The sequence below is a fragment of the Oxyura jamaicensis genome, chromosome 1 (assembly GCF_011077185.1).
Source record: "Oxyura jamaicensis isolate SHBP4307 breed ruddy duck chromosome 1, BPBGC_Ojam_1.0, whole genome shotgun sequence".
Taxonomy (NCBI): Eukaryota; Metazoa; Chordata; class Aves; order Anseriformes; family Anatidae; genus Oxyura; species Oxyura jamaicensis.
This window is the reverse complement of record NC_048893.1, coordinates 183512377-183525418: the sequence shown is the minus strand read 5'-3', so window position 1 is coordinate 183525418 and position 13042 is coordinate 183512377. Positions and strand designations below refer to the sequence as shown.

Genomic DNA, 13042 nt, shown 5'->3' with positions numbered 1-13042 from the left:
ACCCTTTTCATAAAAAGAGAACAGTCCTGTGTGTGAAGACAATGAGACCCTAGAAATGCCACACACCATCCAGCCCTGCTGTAGACACCAGGCTACTCCTCTTAACAGGAAAACCATTGGTAGCAGCTGTGTTAATAATGCCAGGTTAGCTTAATAAGACAGCATAAGCATGTGATGGAGTATTTGGAAATACTCTCCAGCATTGGAACAGGCTGCCCAGAAGAGTCCCCATCCCTGGATTTATTTAAGAAATGAGTGGACACAGCACTAAGGGACATGATTTAGTAATGGGACTTGCTGATGGTTGGACTTCATGATCCTGAAGGTCTTTTCCAACACAGATGTTTCCACGATTCAGTGAAAATAACAAAATTCCAGGCTTCTGTGCTCCTGTGGGCAATGGGGCACTACAGAAGGCTGGGAATTAGTCAGCATTTCACACACAAAACATGAGTTCATAAAATCCAGGTTTTGTCAGAAAGGACTCCAACTTGCTACCAGGTTCAGAGCAGTCTCGTGCCTCACAAAAATAGTCCAGTGGGTCAGAAGGACTAAATCCCAGGTCACCTTTACCTGGCAGTCACCAACAAGAGAAGGAATAACTAGAAAATGAGTGAGCACTTTATCCTGAGACAGGTCCTTTTTCTATTAAGCTTGTAATAAGAGAAGTGTGAGGGAATCCACACCAAAAAAAAAGTCTGCTCTATAGTTTCCATATAGACAGTTATGGGTCAGAAAAATATCTTACATTTCAGTAAATAGCTGTTTAGTATTTAAAAAAATAAAATAAAGCAGCCTTGTTTTTCACATGCTTTGAGAGTTAAAAAGTTGAGCATTCAAATTTAAATCTAATGAACCCAAAATTGGGCATATAGGATAATTAAAAGCCCTTTCTGCCCCTTTTATGTGCAGCTTGACAACCAGAAGTGCAGTCAAGAACATGATGAGATTTCCATTCAAAAGAGACATCTTACTGTAAAAACAGCACTCAGCCACAGACAACACTGCTTCTTATTATCAGTCATATGGGATGAGAAGAGAGAGAGAATAAATAAATTCCAAGGTAACTATGCTGTCTCCAGGTAATGAATGAATGCTGAAAAAAAAAAAAAAAAGAAAAAAAAGAAACACCATGAACAAACAAACAAACAAAAAAACACGTAAGGATTCTGAAGATGCCATCCAGCTGAAAGATTTTAAGATGAAAAAGGTAAAATCCTAGAAGTTACCCTAGAAACCTACTGCAATAATATAGCATGCTTTGGCTAAGGGAAGTAATCTGCATACATTTCCCTTTATGAACTTCAGAACTGGAAATATGTGAACTGGGATCTACTGCTTGTCCATACAAACTGGTTTAACTGAACATGAGATTTTCGCTAAGTTTAAAACCTGAACTGATATTTCCTTTGTTCTTGGAGCATGTTGTGTTGCTTTGGCTTCAGTCAATGCTTTGTATTAGAAATAAATAGAAGTAAATCTGAACCTTAAAGGGTTTACAAAGAGTCTTTCATTTTTCACCAATTAAGTGAAAATAAATCACTGCAACTTTCCCATGTGCTACAGAAGATGATTTTTTTTTTTTAAATGATGGGTTTGGAGAACTGGAGAGCTGGGATGCCAGCTAGCTGGACACCCACCTTCTCCACTGCCCTCCCTACTCCTTTAGGATGTGGGAATGCACACAGGGATATCCTTTGCTCCAACACATTTCGATTTAGCTGAAAACTGGGGGTCAAAGCATACAATGCACTACTGTGTGTACAACATTACACACAGTTAATTCAAAATACCTATACACTATAGCTCTTAACCTTTATTTTTCCTATCAACACATTCTGAAAGTAAGCAGAATTAATAATAAAGAAACAGCATGAATGATCTTTTGTTTCTTGTTTTATTTTTAAAAGTATCTCACCACTATCTGTTTTTAAAAAGTCTTTACCAGAGGGACCCCTGTTTCTCAAAGTTTGCACTGCACAAAGCACAATGAAATCAGCAGCCTTCGCTGTAAGGCGGGGTTATAAGGCTAGCTGGAAGTTTAACGGGGTTTCTAGGATTTCTGTGGGAAAGCCTCACGGATAACTGTACAACTATAACTACATATGTATCCTAGGAGACCAAAGAGCTTTCGCATTTAAGAGCTTATTTCCCAGCCACGCTCTCAATACCCATCTCATGCATTTATAACCGATACAAACAGCTGTGAGAAACAAGGGATCTGCTTTAATTTCAGCCAGAACATGCACTGACCTTTGCTTACATCAGCACAAACATTTCATTTTATTTCACTTCTACGTCTTTGTCACCTTCGGACTAAAAGGATGTCATAAATCTCTTGCAATTCATGAAATGTGCTTTTAAACTTGGATTTTACAACTGAGCAAAGCTCATATTCTTAAATCTTTAAGAAGACAATTAATACACATACATGTAAATGACCAAAAATCACCCTAGTACAAGTGAAATTTAGGCTCCTGACCACAGCATTTTGCAAAACATCACCCTGTTAAACACAACATGTCAGAGAAACATCCCATTTAGGAAAGAGAAATGTAAAAATAAATAAACAAATAAACAGAAAGCATGAAACAGTTAATTCGAGACAGACTCACTTTACACTTTGGCTTAGAGAAGCCTACATACTCCAACCAGGCTGAATTAAGAGTATTTACTGCGTTTCTCGTTTGTAATTCTCACCAGAGGGTCTAGCCTGCAATTAAGCCCTCTGGAGAAGAGCATCTTCCAGAAGGCAGAGCCTGGAAACACCCAGGTACGATTAATTCCTCGCCAGCCCCCCGCCGGTGGGGAGGCAGCCGGCACTGAGGATCCATCACAAAACCTTTGGCAACCCCTCTCCTTCCTCGCCTTTCCTTACCCTTTTGCTCCCAAATTTCTAGGAGAGGAGGGAGGCCAGCATACCTGCACCGGGCACGGAGACCACGCTGCTGTTCTCATGGAGGAGGAGGAGGAGGAGGAGGGTAGCACATGACGACAGAGAACTTCAAGGAAAAAGGTTGTCAGCATGCTGCGTACACAAATGAATTTGCCAGCGGGCAATTAAAAGGAGGACCGGCCCCTCACAACCGCTGGAGCATCTCGCAGGGTTTGCTTTACTTACAGCAGGGAATCCATCTGCTCGCCTCCCCTCATGTGAATAGCTGGGGCCGTGGCAGCAGCCAGCATAAAAGATCCGCAGGCGTTCTCCTATGCCGTGTCCTTTTCAAATACCAAACCTAACATTAAAATTAACTGCAGGCTGAAATGTCGTCAGCAATTTCTCCCGAATGCATAATGAAACAGGGCTACTATATCTGGCGCCTTACTTTTTTTTTTTTTTTTTTTAAGCTCTCCCGGAGAGCATGTGTGGGTATCACACACACAGGAATAGTTCCAATAACTCCACGTATAGAGCAGAGCAGCTTCACGGCACATGCAGGGCATTTCAAGTCCCTGTCACGCTGTCCCTGTGCTGCAAACCGTATGCAAAGCCTACTCCAGACACAGCGTTTCCAGGAAAAAACGGCAAACTGGATTATATAATGTTATTTCCTATCTCCTCCTCCTGAAGAAAATTCTATTATGAGAAAATAAAATTTGAAGTGAAAGTTTGAAAACGTTTCCCGAACTGAGCATACTTTCTGAAAAATATGTTTCTGTGATTTTATAATTTAGTTTCTCAATACTAGAGAGGTATTTGGTGCAGAAAGTGCACATCTTGAATTACTCTGCTTTTGTAAATATATATATATATATATATGTTTCAAAGTAATTTACTTTTTTTTTTTTTAAATGCTAGATATAATGAATATTTGCAGAACCACAAACTATAAACCACTGTACTACACGGTAGCCACTACTTTTATAAAATCCAGTATACTGGACGTCAGTAAGCCCATTTTCAAACTGAATACCTAAATATTATTATCCCATTTTATTGTACCTATTAGAAATGCCACGCAGCAGTCTACTGCCACCTAAATATGGTAACTGCCACATCCCTCACGAAAATGTCCTCTTCCTTCACTTATATAGTTCCATCAAGTGAAAAAAAAAAAAGCCCTAAACTTACAAATGTGGTAAAAATTAGCAGCAGAGGAGCGTGCTCCAGATGAGAAGGGATCGGCTCGATGCCTTGGTGGATGTTTCAGAAGACTTCAGGGTGGCTTTATACCATCCTCTGTCTGAGAAAGCACGATTGCAAAGCAAATTACAATTTGAAACTGTACCAAAACTGCTTTTCTCAACTCTTTCGGCTTGATGTGGTCTTAAACAAATGAAGGCAGATAAATGGCATAAAGAAGACCGATGTCTTTTTGGTTCATGGGGAAGAACTGCATGGCCTAGAGGAGACAGCAGTCCCAGTGGAGCCACCAGCTCTGTGGAGTAACTTGTCAATAACCCATCAGATTAGAAGCGAGGGCCGTCCTGCTCCTTCCTGTAAGATAAAACCTGCAGTGGTATTTCAAAGACCCAGGGAGTGCTACAGAAACTTTACACATCTGTTAGAGACGTTTACAGCGGCACTTAAATGACAGCCTCACTGGTATTTACACCAGTTTTGGTTTTTACACCAGTTTTGGTATTTACACCAGTTTTACAGGGGTTTTGTTTGGTTTTGAGCATTTGACAGGAACACGCTATTTCATCCGGGGAACCAACATAAACTAATCCTGGCAAAAGCGTTCAGTTGTTAGCACACCTACTTGGGGCTTCCTTTAACACACAAGCGTCATTAACTAAAAAAATCCACAGCCATGCCTGTGAGTGATTGCTATGATTTTTTTCTGGGATTTTTAGGACAGAGAGCATGGATCTTATCCATACTGTGAAACAGTCCAGCAAAACTTTGCACAGCAACGCGACTAAAACCAGGATCCTCACCTCCTCAAGCTACATGGACAATCTATTTTCAAGCCCCAAAATTGCTTTCTGAAGCCATGAAATCAAAACAGCTGGATGGTTTAGACAAGCACGTCTTCTCTGAGCAATGAGCCTACTCCCTCTGTCGACATGGAGTTTATCTCATGGACTCTGCAGACCTAGCAGTGCTTTGCAGTCAGGAAAATTCAGATTTTAAGATTTGATTTCAAGCAAGCATGTAAGGTGATCACAGCATTTCATGTCCCAATGAGCAGCTAATGAGATTTTATTAAAACGAACAAAGAAAACCACCCATATTATAGTACCCTCATTAAAAAAATAGCTATTTCCTAAAAAAGAGGTAAACAACTTTGACCCTCATTAAAAAGTTGAGAAATGTCCACACCATCACTAAAATATAATTAATACACATCCTTTAGAAGAGTCCAAAGGAGCAATTTAATTAACCACCCGCTGATTTCATAAATGACAAGAACACAGAAAGGTAATGGCACCTTATAATTGAAAAAGTCCTGTTGATTTAGCTAAGCAATTGTACTGCTCTGTGTCGTGCATAAATATGAGGAAAAATGCTCTCAACTCTTTACATCCTAACTTTGTAAGGAGTGAGGCAACAAGACAATGAGCACGATACAGTCACAATATATTCCACTTATTTAATGCCTTTACCTAAGAACGTCAACGTCACTGGTAACTATTAAGGTTTTAACCTTTATGAACTCTTTTGATGGGCTTTTTTACCTCAGCTTACATATGGGAATAATGAGCTCACCTGAAGTTGTTTGCTCGTGGTACACATCTCATCCTACATGAGGAGGAAATGCCAAAATAGCCCCTTCCCTGGTCTGAAACCACCAACCAATGCTCTCTTCAAGAACACAGAAGAGCAGGAGGGTGGAAAGAACAAACAAAACAGTTTTATTGCTATGCCACTTCAAACAAAATATCGCCTGATGCAGGGATTTAGTTTATATCTGTGGTTCTCCCACTTTTATACAATGGGATCCTCCTTAAGCCCCATGAAATATTTCTGCTGAAGATCTTGTAAACTCATTTTGCAATTTCTCAACATTTTCCTTCAGGTGGGAAAAGCTTCCTTTCAACTGCTACATCCTTTATTAAGGCTGCAGAGAAGCAGCTTTTATCAAGCTAGGAAAATAATGCAAGAAAATATGTGAAAAGCTTTTTCTCTTTTTTTTTTTTTATTGGACTTCTCAGGGATGAAACTGAACTGAATTCACATTCCTTCTGGCGTTCACAAAACTTTGTGCTGCTACATTACAGCCATCAAAGTCTATCTGAATATGAAAGAGTAACAAGTGCATTTATAAGCTGTCCATCTCCTTATCCAACACACGCATAGAAAGCATTCATTTATACTTGCTTTGTGGCATACATAATTAAAAAAAAAAAAAAAGAAACAGACTGGGCAGATTCTTCAAGCATAGCCGTCTCCGCTGAAACGCCGCTCACTAGACTAAAATACTGGACTGGGAGCACTCAGCAACACGCCACAAAATGAGCCATAGCGGCCTGACCCCGCAGCAGCCCTGGTATGCGAGGATGGATGCAGCTGCCTCGTAAACCAGCCCCCAGCCCGCCGGTCCCACCTGTCCCTGGGATGACACGAATGACTTTACGTGGCATTGGCTCTCTGCCCGCCTGCCACGGGAAGAGCGTCCCTCAATATAAATTATGCCTCTAAGTGCTGATGCCAACGGGATCGCTGTGCGATGGGTCTAGCTGAAGCAATTAGCTTGCTTGCGCACATTAAATGCACATTTCTGCCATTTCGCATCTCACAGAGAAATCCTTACCCATCGGTATTAGCTATCCGTGTGTACTGTTCCTGAGGGTTTCCCATTTTTCAGCGTTTATGATATTTGCTCAGCCTGTAGCAGACCATCACCAGGCCTACCTAGCTGTGTTTGCTGCCTGTCGGCAGCTTCCAAGCGCAGCCAGATATGTAAACAGCTCTTTAAAATGATGAAAATTCCCGTTACTTTCATGCGCTGTAGTTTATTTACTAGTTAGATGTGGAAAGAAGGGTTCTTAAATACCATAAGGCATACCTTCTATTCATTTTTGTAACTCTTTTCTGAAGTCTTTCCAGCTTTCAAGCGTTAACTCTTCAAATTGTTCCCATCAAACCAGCAGCTCACAGGTACTGCCCGTGCCCCAGGAACAGCAGCTCCGTGCTCGTTTTTAGTGCTCCCTCACTCCTTTATCCTTCCTCTGAGGACTGTTAGGCACCTCACTGCGGAACTGAAGACGGAGCTGTTTTCCAATGGTTAATTCTGATGACTCCTGCATGTTTTCAGGATGTATTCAGCCTGTAAAAGTGGTTTAGATTTTCTGCTTCTGAATGCTAGAAAGAATATATTGCTTAAATTGTAATGCATCATTCAACTGCCTGCAGCTTCCAAAATGATCTGGACTGCTCAATATTGCTGACTCGTTCCTAACATTTACTACTGCAATAAACTTTATCAGAAATGCTTGCTTTCCTCCATGACACTAATATATTTTGAAAGAAAACGATGCTCCAAAACTCTTTTAAAGAACTCCATTTACCCATTATATTCCTCACCAACAACTGCTCTTGAGTGGTCTTCCCTGGAGTAAACTGCCGTGGTACACAGATTTCACTATGCTAGGGTTAACTAGGTAACAAATACTAGAAAAGAGAGACTGACCACAGCTAGAGAAGGGCTTAACCACACAAACATTTGTTATAAGTGTCATATTCCACTGGGGAAGATTCTCAAAGACATATGTTGTTGGGGTAAGTCATTGAAAGTCACCTGGGATATGTGAAAAGGAGAAAGGAAAAGCACAAGACAGCTCTTAATCTTTCACAGAACATCAAAACTTGCCACTGAAGTGAGTGGAAATAAAACTACGGATCCTGAAAATGATTTTCCTCAAAACCTTCCTGTAGGAATTCTTGTACTGCGCAAGTTTTTTTTTCTTTTTACTTTTTATTCAGGTTAAGAGCTGCCTATTTTCTCCAACTGATAGGCAGATTGACTTCTCCCAAGCTTCCTGCCATACAAGTTTTAAGAGCTGGAGCAATGGTGTTTGGAGGCTTGTATGTGCCACTTACTATCTCAACAGGCAGCGTGGAGGGGAAGTCATACACAAAAGTCCTTGCTCTTGCCTCCTGGTGATCTCTGAACCCATTTCTATGGAAACAGAGGATGGATGCAATAAGATAAGTTATTAAGTCATCAGAATATATACAGAAAAATAATTAATTTTACATGTTACACAGGGGAAATAAGTATTAAATGGAAAATAAATGTTTCTTCTAGATAAATTTCTGCTTCCTTTAGGTCATGGCATAGAGAAGGAACACAAATCAAGGGATTTACGACACTTTAAATGAGTTTCGCAGTGATAAAGCTCACTTAATATATTCATGTCTTTAACTCACAAGAGCTTCCTTTTTCGCTATTTTATAAAATTTGTTTAAAAGTAAAATGTATTCATTGCCGTTCCCAGTAGAGAACCTTACTGAAATTTTACAAGAGTAATGAATATCAACAATACAATTTCATGCTGAAATACAACTTAAACCTTTAAACTTAAAACTTCTCACTTAAATTACAATTCACAGTGCTTACCACTACACAACGACATCATTTCAGTGCATTAATAGTGCTTTTTTTCCTTCCTGCCACCAAAGATGACTTTGGTTTGATTTCTACCACTGAACAGCCCTTGCATTAGTTGGTGTTTCACTGGAGAACCTTATTTATGAAGCATCAGAATCCTGACTTGAGTTGGAACTACTGCCGCCAAAGATCTCATCCTTACAAAATTTTCTTTATATTCTCAAAATTTGGATGAATTGGAAACAAAGTCAGGTGCAAAATGTTTTTCAGGTTCTCTCTGCGTATCAACAACCCAACTGCCTCGACACGAACTCTTCTGCACAGAATCGGGTTTCGTACAGCCCACTGAAACTCTTCAACCCAGCCACTTGTAATCTTTCAGCAAATAGCTGCGCCCGACTATTTGCATTTCCCAAGCTTTCCTGTAACTTTGAGTTATAAGAACAGCCTCAGGATGGCTTTTACTAGCGGTATCTCATTTCAGATTTCAGGAGACCAGAAGAGCATGCATGCTCACCACGTCTCAGCTGAGATGCCTTCTGGCTCACAAAACCAGAACTTCTCATGCCATCTCAGATAAGCGTGACTGTCTCCCAACATCTCTACTAGTATTGCAGCTGGAGGGTTATTTTTAAAATGTCCTATGTGTGTGTTATCTGCTCCCTCTTTTTTAATGAAGTAAAAATTAGGAGAAAATTATTCAAACAATATATGCAGACTACCTGCCATAAAACAGACCTTAACGTTTCTTAGGGACACCAGATACCCCTAAGCTCAATTTTCTCACTTGAGAGGAAACCACTGTACCAAGTACTTCACATTAACAATTCTTATTAATAAAAAATACATTAGGAGTTGGGGACAAATTTACTTCTTTCCATGCCAAAACCTACCTTCACTTTGTGGCCTTGGAAGCTTCAGGATTCTTAAACCCACGGAAACCCCTTAAATAAATAAATAAATAGCCGAGAAAATTTTTCTTCCAGATTCAGTTTGCTGTGTAACTAGAATGGTACTTCTCCTTTGCTGCAATATTATGTAGTGGTACTAACTCAAAAGTTCAAACCATTTTCATTTCTTTATTACTAGTAGCAATCTAGGAAATACTGCCATCAATAGTAAATCTACATGAAGTCGCACTCCTCTGGTGCATTTTGTGCATAGCAATCAGTTCATAACGCAATCTCATGTTGTTTAAAATTCAGTTTATTCTTCAATTACTCTGCTAGCCCGACTCTAATTTATTATATTTTCTGGTACATTTGATTTTGGATATTATGACATCTTGGCTCATGCCATTAGAGGGGAAACATAAAATGGTGAGGACGTCTAGGGACAGCTGAGAATAAGATAGCAACAGCCTGGAAAATTAAGAATATCACCGTCAGTACTCAGCTAGACTTCTCCTGCGTTAGCGATAAAAGTACCTCTGGCAGTATTTCTCCAGCACAGGTGTGACATCCAGGACTCGCCTCGGGGGCACCGTAAAACCTCAGCAGGCACAGCATGGCAGCCCAGGCACCTCACCGGGAATGGGGTTCCCTCAGCTCACCAGGTGGATCTGCAGCTACATGAAGCCAGAAGTGGTGAGTTTGGTCATTCTTTCCACCTTTTCTGTCCCTTTGAAACAGACTGGAGAAGCTTGGCTTAGAGATGATCCTTCCTCTCTGCTCAGCGTTGGTTGGGCCGCACCTGGAGTGCTGGGGAGCACCTCTCCCTCTGTGAGGAGGGACTGAGAGAGCTGGGGCTGCTCAGCCTGAAGAAGAGGAGGCTCAGGGGGATCTCATCCATGTCCCTACATCCCTGAAGGGAGGGTGCAGAGAGGACGGAGCCAGGCGCTGCTCAGTGGTGCCCAGTGCCAGGACAGGAGGCCATGGGCACAGCCGGGCACCCAGGAGGCTCCCTCTGAGCACCAGGCAGCACTTCTGTGCTGGGCGGGTGACGGAGCCCTGGCACAGGCTGCCCAGAGAGGCTGTGGGGTCTCCTCCTTGGGGATCTCCAAAAGCCGCCTGGATGTGGCCCTGGGCAGCCTGCTCTGGGTGTCCCTGCTTGGGCAGGGCTGGCACCAGGGGCCTCCAAGGAGCAGAGGGGAGCTGGAGGTTGGCAAGGGGGGAGGCCAAGGAATGGGAATGAAAGTGGCCAGGGGACACTTTGGCACTATGACACCTCTTGGCCCAGCTTTCTTGCTGCTCTGAGCACCAAAGACATAAAATCCCAGCCCTGCTCCTGCTCAGCACGCACAAAAGAAACCAAGTCATTTCCAAACGCAACCGATACTACATAAATTGATTCTTTTAGCCTTGCGTCCCCTTGGTCCTAGCTACCAAAGGCCATTTCTTTCTCCCAGCATCCAAGGTGAAACGGCAGAGGGCAGCCAGAAGGTTTCACAAAGGGTGTTTCTGGAGATCACGGGTGGAATCGAGGGCTTTGCCTCCCCGCTGGCTTGCCAGCTGAGCACGTTCACCTTCAGGGCAGAGCGCCAAGCCCACCTGCTTACTCAGGATTTTGCCAGCGAAGGCAGCTATCACCACACTGATTTGTCCTTCGAAGACGCATCCTGTTCTGCTTAGTTTTTCCTTCTCCTGCTACATCTTGCCTGTGATCCAAGGGAAGGATGGGGAGGGCAGATGCTGCTGGGGAAGAGGACCTCTGAATATCTTTCCTCATGGCAGATTCTCACAATTTCAGACAAGAAAAAAAAAAATAAAAAAATAAAAATAAAAAAATCCGTGCACAGCTTGCACTGTCCTAAGAAATTCCACACTGGGCTCTGAATAATTTATATTTACATGGAGGACTGGGATTGAGAGACCCTTCCCTCTTACTAAGCCCCATCCCATGCCTCAGTGCACAGGTGCCACCGCGATGATGACAGACAACAGTTCCTCTCATCTGAGTGTATAGGTACCATAAAAAACACACCCACAAAATCTTAAAAAGCAAATGACAACTTCGGCTCCAACCCTTTTCTCTCCTGAATTCCATACACTCATAAATAACTTGTCTATATTTATACTGCAAATCAATTCACACGCTCTGGTGCCTTGGTGCACCTGCTCTTGTTAGCCTATGTTGGAAGTGAACCATGAACTGAGACAGGAGACTCGATGTCACTTCCCAATGTGAGGACAATTACCATCATTAATTTACGTTAGCAAGCTGCATTTGGGGTGCTGCCTAGAGAATGCAGTGTTGACTTAAAAGTATGCAACAAGAAAAGCAGGATTTGTATACAGAATGGTTTTATAATCTGAAAAATCCCTCAGTAAACAAAGGAAGTTTACAGATAATCGTATTAAAGATTAGAGTTGTTTTACAACAATGCATAATATATTCTAGAACATCTGGGAAGAAAGCCGGTAGTTTTAAAAATCAAAACCTTGGGGAAAAATATTTTCCCCCTCAAACAGAAACAGTAATTCACTTTATTAAATCCTAATCCTCTCCAATTCATGTTTAAGGCAGAGCATTTTTCCACTAAAGAGTTTTATCAATGTACTTAAATACAATTTTATGAATAAATATTTAAATACATTTAAGTACAGTTTTAATACCTCATCACTGCTCTTGACAAAATAATTTGTTATTCCTTTTATGTTGTTGTTTCCATTTTATTTCAAATTTGAGAAGCAGGCTTATTTTAAGTCAGACAACTAAGTAACTTTATCCTCAAAACAACAACAACAAAAAAGAATTTCTGGATTACACTAAAATATATTATATGATGATAACAAAAGCAATCTGATGTCTGTCCTTTTATGTGCACCTATGCATCAGCTGGAAAATTAGGACAATAACTCATGTGTTACCTTATAAAAGTTTATTACTTTTCCATCACTAATTTACTGTTTTCCAAATTTTTCTTGTGACAGTTTATGTGAAAATCCCCCCTGTAAAACCCAGACATTGTTCATGACATTTTCTACAACGAACGTTGATAACATTTATACAGATTTTCTATCTAAACAACACATCGTTCAAGCTCCTCGCTACTGTAACTGCTGACAGTATCAGAAGAATAAAGTTGATCCACAACTAACAAGTAAAAGCAAAGCTAGAGTGAACAGCAGTTAAATTGGTAAAAACAAAACAAAACAAACAAGAAGTTTTAGATCAGATTTCTATTAAGTGTCTTTTGCTGGAAATAAGTTTGGAAAGACTTCTTAGTCAAGATCTGAAAAGAAAAGAGAGCAAAAATATATTGAAAATATTAAGTACTTTTTTCCCCTTTTTAGACTTTATTTATACATAGAAATTTGTTTATATGTAGAAACTTACTATATATAAAGTTACAAGGAGAATGCTAACGAGATTTGTCCCAGCAGCAATTCAGCCCCAGAAAAGAAATCCCATAATGGGTGCCTTGCTCTAATCACATCATCCTAACTGTGCTGAATTCGGTTACTCTCCTGTAAGCAGAACCAGGCAGAAGGACTCGCATGCCCACGGAGGACCCCATGAAGTCACAGCTGCAGATTAAATTGTACAATCAAGTTGTAGGGATGACTGAGCACTATTCAGCACGTGATGCACCATCTAAA

At 41.0% G+C, this 13042-nt stretch overlaps 1 protein-coding gene across 2 annotated transcripts in view; it reads right to left on the bottom strand.

The window, feature by feature from the left end:
- Positions 1-13042, bottom strand: part of LNX2 (ligand of numb-protein X 2) — a 59819-nt gene that overhangs the window by 39656 nt on the left and 7121 nt on the right. The window contains exon 1 of one of the 2 annotated variants that reach the window (XM_035325531.1): positions 2923-3586. The exons of the other annotated variant lie outside the window; for it this stretch is intronic. The gene's annotated coding sequence lies outside the window, so the exon portion shown is untranslated. Of the gene's footprint in view, positions 1-2922; positions 3587-13042 lie in introns of those variants that run through there. 2 annotated transcript variants of the gene reach the window in all.